This window comes from Chrysemys picta, chromosome 4 (assembly GCF_011386835.1).
Source record: "Chrysemys picta bellii isolate R12L10 chromosome 4, ASM1138683v2, whole genome shotgun sequence".
Taxonomy (NCBI): Eukaryota; Metazoa; Chordata; order Testudines; family Emydidae; genus Chrysemys; species Chrysemys picta.
In genome coordinates, this window is record NC_088794.1 from 59,710,388 (window position 1) to 59,720,739 (window position 10,352).

The 10,352-nt window shown below is 51.5% G+C and overlaps 1 long non-coding RNA gene across 1 annotated transcript in view; it reads right to left on the reverse strand.

Moving 5' to 3' along the window:
- LOC112060423 (uncharacterized) overlaps positions 1-9,208 on the reverse strand; it is a 31,839-nt gene extending 22,631 nt beyond the window's left edge. Inside the window, exon 1 of the long non-coding RNA XR_010601016.1 lies at positions 9,068-9,208. This is a non-coding gene — a long non-coding RNA (uncharacterized LOC112060423). The remainder of the gene's footprint in view (positions 1-9,067) is intronic.
- Positions 9,209-10,352: the final 1,144 nt, after the last annotated feature.

Below are 10,352 nucleotides of genomic sequence, written 5' to 3' on the forward strand. Positions count from 1 at the left end.
AAGCTTGAGGCTGAATTAAACATCTAATTACATATTATTAGAGCTGCAAAGGCTATTGATTAATGGCTACAAAGAGCACTATCCAGTACCCACTGAAGTCAGTGGGAGTCTTTCCACCTAACGGGCACTGGAGTCAGACCCAAATTATCCAGTGCCAATTAGGAAAAAAGAGGAGCTGATAGAGGAAGGCTTGTCCAGGCATGTAGAGCCCTAGCCTATGACTCAGGAGACCCTTGTTCAAGTCCCTGCTCTGCCACAGATTTCCTGGGTGAGTTTGGGCAAGGGTGGCAGTATGGCCTAGTGGACAGAGCACTGGACTGGGACTCAGGTGATCTGGCTTCTATTTTCCGCTTTGTTGCTGGGTGACCTCAGCTAAATCCCCGTGTCTCATTTTTTCCACCTGTAAAATGGGGACAACGATGCTTCCTTCCTTTGTAAAGCCGCTTTCTAAGAGCTACTTATTATTATTTAATCTCTCTGGTCCAGATCCTGAAAGGTATTTAGATTCCTAACTAAGCTGGGATCCTAAATACCGTTGAGAATCTAGGCCTCAGTTCCCCATCTGTAAAATCATAATAGCACTGCCCTGCTGCCCAGGTTGTGAAGTGCTCACACACGACGACGGTGGGAGCCATACAGGTACTGGCGATAAACAGATAATGGCCCACTTTCTTCCTGAGTGATAGAAGCGTGAAAACTCCTACTGCCCTATGAGAGGGCACAGCCTAGTTCATTGCATTATGACCAGCTCCCCAACAGCCAGGCTCAGTCACCTAGCCTAGATAAGTCACCTGTCTGTTCCAATGCGGCATTTCCTTTCCAAGCCGCTCAGGTTGAAACAAAAATAAACGAAAGCTCCGGAGGGCCTTTGGGTTCCGAACGCTTGAGAGTGTTTCAAAATCATTTAAAATTAAATTAAAAGAGCTGCTATTCCTTCGGGTCCTTTCCCTGGGTCAGAGCTCACCTGTGGGAGGCGAATTTGCTTAACGAGTTTCCCCACTGAACTGTTGGATATTATACTCCAGCATCAAACTACTTGTCAGCCTAGCAGGTCAGGCTTTTTTTTTTCCCTCCTGCCTAATTGATATGATATGAAATAACGTACGATACATTTGCGGATGCTTTCTTAGACTTTTTTGGGAGGTAGAGCGACTGCTTTCAGTGAGCCACAAAGTTTGGAGCTCAGATTTCTCCCCCATCCCTGCCCCACACTTTGGGCCTTTCCCTGGATTAAATATTAGCTGGTTTCACAATCACGTTTCCCCAGACGCTCTCAAGCGGCACTGTTTGGACCTGGGTGACGACAGACACATGCCTCGAAGGTTGTGGAGTTGTTCAGTGCTACATCGCTTCAGCTCACGATAAAAACAGGTGCCAGCTGCATCTAGATTGAGAACCCACCGACGTCTGGGGGAGGGGTTTCCCATCCATGCGCTATGGAACCAAGCCAGCCAAACACTTAAGTGCCCACTTAACTGTAAGCATGTGAATAATCCCACTGAAGGCATGAGGATGATTCACATGCTTAAATTAAGCATGTCCTTAAGTGCTTTGCTAGGCCCAGGCCCAAGCCAATAGCAGAGCCAAGAGGTGGCCTCGGAAGAATGGTCATGGGGTTAGAGCACTGACTGGGGATTTGGGTTCAGTTCCAAAGAGATATTAAGGGATTTGCTGGAGAAAGGTTAAGTAAGGGGGTGCCCACAATTGCCAGTGCACAGTGAAGGTGAGATTGTAGCAAACCTGTGCTAGCTTTAGGCTAACTAGCGGAGCTAACCATAGTGGTGAAGACCTAGCAGCACGAGCTTCAGTGCACGCTAGCAACCTGAATATGTACCCAGAACCCCTGGCGTGCCATCACATCTTCACTAGTGTTGAGACCCGGGCTAGCTAGGTTAAAGCTAGCTCTGGTATACCTACCTGTGCTACAGTCACACCTGCACTTTGCAGTGTAGACTAGGGTGACCAGATGTCCCGATTTTATAGGGACAGCCCTGATATTTGGGGCTTTTTCTTATATAGGCACCTATTACCCCCCATCCCCGTCCTGATTTTTCACACTTGCTATCTGGTCATGCTAGTGTAGACGTACACTGAATGTGGGGCTGCAGCTAGTTACCTGGGGATTGGTTTGTCACTGCCTGATCGGGGCTTCTTTCCCAGGAGGTGTATTTTATAGGGCCCGGGGCTGTGTGACGCTCCTGGAATGCTAAAGTGCTGTCATCAAAGACCCATGCGACTTCTCACAGAGATCCGATCACCACGCCTCCTGTCCCTCTGTGCCTTTGAGGCAACAGAAACAGCAATAAATAACCACCGTCAGGGGGTGGCATTTAAAAAAAACCAAACACACAGATTGCCAGACTGGTTGCGCTATTTAGCCCAGGATCCAATGGCCAGCACTGGATGCTTCAGAGGAAGGTGCAGGTAACCACACAGTTGGCAGATGTGGGATAATCAGCCCCACGGGAAATCTCCTCCTCATCCCTTGGTAGTTACAGCTTGGTTGATGCCCTGAAGCACCCTAGGTTTTAAGGGGTGTGTAGGCCTGTGCTGGCTCTCTGCCCAGGTTGAATTTCCCCCAGTGAAAGCGGAGATGTCCTGCATCCCAGCAGGTTTCAGAACAGAAAGGGGAGTTGAATTTATGCTGGTGCATCCTAGCTCACATGAGTTTGGAGGGCTGGCAGTTGTGTGTGTGGGGGGGGAAATCCTCCTTTTCTTTGCTAGTAAGCTGAGCAAACTTGATCAGAAATCCATCCAGGGAACCCCGTGGTGCCATTTTCACAGTCACGTCTCAGAGCAGAGCCACACTTTAAGCCCAGGAGGCAACACGAGCTTAGAGGGAGCGATGAAGGTGGGGCCATTAAGGGGCTGCCTCTGCTCCACCCGCAGGGGAGGATTTTCAGAAGTGCTCAGCATTGGCCTAACTTTGCTCCCCCTGGAGTCCAACTCCCAGGGACTGAGATGGGAGCAAAGTGCCACCTCGCTGGTATGGCTGCAGACTCTGCGAGTGAGGCCAGGTGAGGGACTGAGAGTGGCTCAAGCCCTGATCTTGCCCTGGGGAAGGATGAGCTCAAGGGAACCCCCGTCGATATCGATTGTGGGCGCTCCCATGGAGAACTAGTGTCTACAAAGGGAAACGCTTCCATGCCAGAGATGCCCAGCTGCATGCCTGCCTCTGCAGGACCTGCCTCCATGCCAGATGCTGGGCAGCGAAGGGAGGGGTGGGCATACCTCAGAGAGAAGAAGCTCAAAGCACAATTAGGAAACATGCTTTCCTTCCGTTCCCCGGCTCTCCTTTGATCTCCTAGATCAAGGAGGTGTTTTTAGAGAAGGGTGTTTTTCCCTTTGTGTCGCTGCTGCCCTAATTCTTCCCCCTCTTAATTTCTCCCCACTGACTTTAATTAGGGCCTCATTAGTCCTCTCTCCAACCTGGCAAGCACTTTATAAAATAAACCCTCTCTTTCTGCCCACTGTTTGCTTCCCAAGGTTCGCTCACCACTACCACGCACACAAGCTACTCCAGTTCCAAGTGCTCCAGACAGCAAAGAGAGGTCTCTGCAGCTAGCACCAGCAGCCACTGCACAGACAAGAACCATTCGTGATGGGGCTAAGAAGGGGTCTTGCCCCTGGAGATGCAGCAACTCACTGCAAAGCCTATTCTTTGCTTGCTGGTGCCCGCACTCTGAGCTTGAACGAGTGTAGTGTTGGGCCCTCGGTGCAAATGAAAGTGTTATCCCTTTCTGACCCGAGCAGTTAGACCAATTGGGGTGCTGAGGGTTGTTTCCAGTAGGAGGAGAAATTGATGAGGGAGTCAGCTTTCTTTGATCCAATGCTGATTATTACACTGCTCTACAGCCAAAATGCTTCTGAAATAAATGTAGTCAAACTTAACTAATTCTGGGTCACTGAGAACGAAAATGATGCTTAAAATTGTTGATTGGCTCTAGTTTTCAAGATATGCTATTGGGTCAGTATATACGACCCTGACTTGGGAATGGCGGAGGATAAGTGAGTTATAAAGGGAAGGGGTCTCAATTTAAACCAGAAATGACTAAAATACATCTTTGACTAGATCTATGAATAAATCTATGACTGGGTTTGGACAGTACTTGCTTTTTAGGCAAAACAATGAATGATGCAATCTGAAGCTGATATTGCGTCATACATGATAGGAATTGCATCATGTTATTCCTAGAAGTCATGGATTATGCAATCATAACGAAGCTTACATCACTCTGCTGAACAAATTGCCCTATATCAGCTCTAGAAATCATACAATTTGTCGTGCTCTCTTATTTGTCAGTGTTCGATTTTGCAAAGGGACACATTTCTGTTTAGCCAAAGTGAGCAGAGATGCCTCGTACTTGTGTGAACAGTGCAAATAACTTCTGCTATGTTTGTGATGAAGTGACTTTTGCATCACAAAAGCGCAGTATATCCACTATGGTTAAGAAAGCCTATCACCTTTATTTTGGCTGCAAAATTGGAGATCAGGACAAGAGGTGGGCCCCACATATATGCTGCAACACTTGTGCAACAAATCTTCACCAGTGGTTGAACAGGAAAAGGAAATCTATGCCTTTTGCCGTGCCAATGATTTGGAGAGAGCCAACAGATCATACCAGCAATTGTTACTTCTGCATGGTGCCTCCAGTTGGGAAAGGTGTGTCAAAGAAGAAAAAGTGGACTGTGCATTATCCAACCATTCCATCAGCTATACGCCCAGTACCCCACAGAGAAGGACTGCCGGTTCCTGATGCACCAGAATCATTCTCACTTGAGTCAGACGAGGAAGAGGAAGAGGATGAAACTTCTGGTCCTGAACCATCAATGTCACAGGACCCACATTTTCTCCCATCCTCCTCCTCTGAACCACACCTCATAACACAAGGTGAACTGAATGACCTTGTCAGGGATTTGGAACTACCCAAGAGTAAGGCAGAGCTGTTGGGCTCCAGACTACAGCAGCGGACTCTCCTGGCAGGTGATGTTAGGGTTTCCATGTTCCGTGACCGTCAAAAGGATCTTGTCCCATTCTTCTTCATGGAAGGTGATCTTGTAGCCTGCAACAACATCGATGATGTGATGGCAGCCCTCAACATCGTTCACGGTCCAGATGAGTGGAGACTGTTCATTGATTCATCGAAGACGAGTCTTAAAGCTGTTTTACTGCATAATGGCAATGTTTTGCCATCAATTCCAGTTGGCCATGCAGTCCATATGAAGGAAACCTATGACAACATGAAACAACTTTTGAGGTGCATAAACTATGACCAACATCAGTGGCAGCTTTGTGGCGATTTGGTTGTTGCTCTCTGGCTTGGTCTGCAGACTGGATACACAAAGTACTGCTGTTTTCTCTGCGAATGGGATAGTCGTGCAAGAGATTCCCGCTACATCAAGAAAGATTGGCCACTCTGACAGTCATTGGAGCCTGGGAGGAAAGGTGCTCAGCATCCACCACTTGTTGAATCAAGGAAGATTTTGTTACCACCCTTGCACATCAAGCTGGGTCTGATGAAGAACTTTGTCAAGGCCTTTGACAAAACACAAGCAGCTTTCAAGTACCTCCGTGGAAAATTTCCAAGGTTAAGTGAAGCTAAGATAAAGGAAGGTGTCTTTGTTGGTCCTCAGATTCGTGAACTTCTTCGAGATAATGCATTTGACCATGCACTGCGTGGCAAGGAAAAGACGGCATGGAAAGCCTTCCAGTTAGTGGCAATAAATTTTCTCGGAAACAACAAGGCAGACAACTACAGGTTGTTGGTGGAAAACCTCCTCAAGGCATACAAAAGCCTTGGTTGCAACATGTCACTAAAGATAAATTTTTTGAACTCTCATCTAGTGGAGCAGTGAGCGACGAGCACGGCGAGCGTTTTCACCAGGACATTGCAACAATGGAGAAACGCTATCAGGGCAAATGGAGCCCATCAATGCTTGCAGACTATTGCTGGACAGTGACAAGAGATGCTCCATTTAATGAATACAAGAGACAAGCCAAGAAGCACCGAGTAGAACTGAATAGGGCTAAACTATGTACATAATAGTTTTTTGCCTTTTGTTTCATAATACATTTTATTTATATAACCATTTTGCTGATTTTTAAAGTGTTACATAAATAGGACAGGTGAAATGTTATCATGTAAAGCAACCATAAACACATGAAAAGACCTAGGTTTACAATTTATGATTAAAACTCTACTATCTACACAATATACATAGACGTAAAATGTAAAAACTTAAATATGTTAGAAACAGTAGCCAATCCGTTGTTTTAATTGTCATATTTGAATTCAGCACATCAAAATACATAATAAATAGCACATTTTATCTCTGAAGCAGACGACTTCTCAAAAATTGTAGACCAGTGTTATTTACAGAGAACGTACAAAGTCCTATTTCCTTGAATGCAGGAGGAATCAAACAACAGGAGACAGTTTCTTTGCTTGCAGTTCCAAATCCAAGACCCTTTCTAGCCAGCACCTAGCCCAAAAGCTTTTCTCAGGGCCACACTCCCAGTACTTGTATAGGGGCTTTTTGTCCCCTGCTCTCTTGTGTTATCGACTGCTTCTGTCTCTGCTCCTCTGGCCTTTCCGTCTCTCTTGCACAGACACACAAACCCACACAGAACAATAGCCAGCGAAACCCCTCCAATGTGCCTGTGTTTTGGGTGGAGGCTGCTATTGTTTCAGCTATCTGGTTCCATAAAGTAAGAAACAATTAACCTCCAACTGTCTTAAATGAAGGGCAGCAGTTACATACACACACCCCTTCCCAGTTCAATAAGGTTCAGTCCAGCCCATAACAAGGCCGCTCTAGTGGAGACAGCTTTCCAGATCCTGCCAGTCCATGTCCTCCCTGTGCTCATCTACCCAGCAATCTCGGCACTGCTATTTGGGGAGGGGCTGCCACATTCCTTTTCCCCACTGAGAGCTGCATGGACTGTGATCAGCGCGATGGGTTATGTATGCAGCAAGCATTTCTCTGAGCAAGGATCAGTTCAGTGCTGCTGGTGGCCTCCCACAAGGGGCAGGATTTCCCAATGGGTACAGGACAGTTCCCTACAGCCCAGGGTACATCTGATGGTTGTGAGTCAGGACCCTGAGTTCTAGTCTCACATCTGGTGGGAGTGTAGTCTAGTGCTTAGAGCAAAAAGGGAATCAGGAGTCTGGGATCTATTCCCTGCTCTGCCACTGATTTGTTCTGTGATGTTGGGCAACTCACTCAGATCAAAAGCAGCCACTGACTTTGGCTGCCTCAATTATTGGGAGCAACTCAAGACACCTCCAGCCATATTTGCTGACCCCCCGCCCCCCCAAAAAGTCCAGCTGAAGACAACAAGAGATGCAGATACTTATCACCTCTAAGGATCAGGCCAATAACGTCTCTGTGCCTCAGTTTCCCCATCAGTAAAATAAGGCTAGTCCTGCTTACTTCAGGTGGAAGGCACAATAGGAAGGTCAAGGATCACCATCGCAGTCTGGGGCCGAGGCTGCATAACTCCTGAAGAGTGCAGGAAAATCACTAGCAAAATCACTAGACCCAGCAGAGCCCTCTGTGTTTTCAAGGCAAGTGTGTCTGCATCGCGTGCCCACTCATGCAAGGTGCCGGGCGCTCTCAGCTCCTGGGAGTTGAGTGGTCTTGGCACTGTGCTGTAGCATCAGGTCCCATCCTAGCAGCACTAATAACACTGACTCGTGCCCCGGCTCCTTTTCAACTCTGTTCCAGCTCTCTTCCTGATTGATGTGATCAGGGGCTTTATGAAGATAGTCTCTCCCTGCTTTGTGGCTCCACTGGACAAGAGTCAATAATTGTAAGCTGGAGAGCTTATCAGAGGCGCCCTCCCCTGCATACAAATCTCATTAAAAGAAGGCCCGGTGTCAGTAAACAGTTTTATTACTGACTATTTATATTGGTTTCCCTTTATCCCCTCTCAGATCTGCTGGTAAATTACCTGCCTGAGCCCTATTCATTCAGGAGTCCTCATAGTTAACAAACTAGTCACAGGCGCTGCTGTGGCGGAAAACATGTATCGATTTCCCCCAAATCAAAGGAGAGGGCTGAGAAGGTGTATGTGGGGGGAGGGGGGGGGGAGCAGGGGTTAAAACTGGAGCTGCCCATGGTAATAAATTAGCTCCTGTCACTGTGTTTGAATGGAATCTGTGGCACTAGACGGAGGGGTGTGAGGCTGGTGCCTGTTCTCCCTGGGTGCCAGGAATGAGATGGATGCCCCACCACCTTCCCCATCCAGATCCAGGTCCCAATTTGGGGGGTGTTCAGACCTGGAGGATTGGTCCAGCCCATTATAAAGATAGGAGTCAATTCGGATCCAGATCCAGGTTTGGGGCGGCTAGGGACTGGGCCAGGAGTTTCATTCAAGCCCATCTCCAGTTTTGTACCTTTCTCCCTAGAGTCTTACCCCTTGTTTTCTGGGAACCGGGGCCTTATATCCCATCAAGACCTAAGTCAGGCAGATGTGGTGAGCGTGTGGGGTCTCAGCCAAGAGGCCCTGCCATTCGGACCCTAGAATACCCCGCCTCCCCCTGCACCATGCAGCAGATCCAAGCAGTCTGGAGCTCTCAGCCACAAAAAGAAACCACAGAAGTGCCCCAGAAGTGGTCACACAGCAGCCATCCCCGCACAGCCAGAGAGCTGGACTAGACGGGTATCATTGCAGGCTCGCCACGTCTCCCCCTGCGCAAAGCCTGGGCACCACAACAGCAACCCCAGCTGGCCCAGGAGAGGGCTGGGCACTCCAGCAGCCACCCACCACAGCTGTGCCAGAGGGGCCTGTGGTCAACCGCCACAGCCACCCCAGGGGGTGAGCTGGGCATCCCAGCAACATCATCCTCCGTGACCCCAGCGCTGGGCATCCCAGAACCTCCCCCTGGGCAACCCAGCTCCCCCCCCCCCCAAGCGCTGGGCATCCCAGACCCTCCCCCCACAAGCGCTGGGCATCCCAGAACCTCCCCCTCGGCATCCCAGCCCCAGCGCCGGGCACCCCAGCCCCTCCCCCTGGGCATCCCAGACCCCCCAGCGCTGGGCATCCCAGCCCCAAGCCGCTCACCCGCGCCAGGCTGCATCCCAGCCGCGGGCTCCCCCTCTGGCCGGGCTGGAGCAGAGAAGTGCTGCGTGCGCGGCCCGGGCCTTGCCCCGGCTCCCAGCCGGGCCCGGCGAGGCTGCGGCAGCTCAGGCCGGGTGGCTGCGGGAGGCGCTGCAGCGTGAGCCCTTCCCGGGTGGGGAACTCGGGCTCCCGGGAGCCGCCGCTGCGCGCCGAGAAACTTTCCCCTGCGCCCGGACCCCGCCCCGGCAGCGGCTCCACAGGGAGGGGGAGACAGCCCCGGCTGCAGGGATTGCTGGCGGGGGGGGGGGCTCCTTGCACGGCCGGGGCGGAGGGGGGAGACGGAGGCTCTGCCAGAGCCGCGGGGGATGCTCGGAGGAGGTTGAAGCCGCCGTGGGTCCCCCCGCAGCTGGCTGCAGAGCCGCCACCGCTCCTAGCCGTGGGGCGCGGGGTTGCAGCAGCACTGGGGGAGGGGGGTTGCAATCCGCAGGCTGCAGCGAGCTGACACCCCAAGAGGGGGGGGGGCTTTGTGGCAAGTTTCAGTTTGCAGGGGGGGACCTACCGGGGCTGATTCCCCCACCCCCGCTGCGCTTCCCGGGATTCCCCTGCCGCTTGCTGCGCTGAGCCGGGATGGCGGGGGCTGTTTGCTCCTGGGTACCCGCCACAGGTTAGCGAGCCTAGTCCCGGGCAGCGAGCTTGGCGTCCCCCCGCCTGGAAGGACCACCCGCCCAGCGGAGCAAGTCAGCTTGCCAAGGTGCAGCCGGGGAGAAGGGGGAGGGGGGATCTGCTACCCCTCCCCATCCCTATCATGAATCCTCCTGCCGCCCGCCTCGCTCCCTGCTCAGCTGCGGGAGGGAAGCGCAGAGTTGCTGCGTGCGGGGCCGGAGAGCGAATTACCGCGTGGCTTTCGCCTGGCAAACTGCATCAAACCGGGGGGAAATATTAGCCGCCGCTCTGCGGGCTGAATGCAAAGGAGCAGCCCAGGGCTCCGGGCTCCCTCCAGCCCCCGCTGGGCAGCAGAGGCGTTTTCGCTGGAGCCCTGGCCCTCAAAGAGGAGCCGGGTGGACCCGCTGCATCTTCTGGATACTTTCGGGTTTCATCCACTGGAAGAAACTGGGCTTTAGAGAAATCCAACCCGCTGAGGGTGAGAGTCTGACCCTGCCTGGCCCAGGAGCACGGGACGGTGCAGGCAGCTGTGACAAGGAGCCACCCTCGAGAGGGGCAGATCCCCCCGCCCCCGCGCGTGGGGTCCCCCAGCACGGCTGGGATGCGGTGACCCAGGTACTAAAGG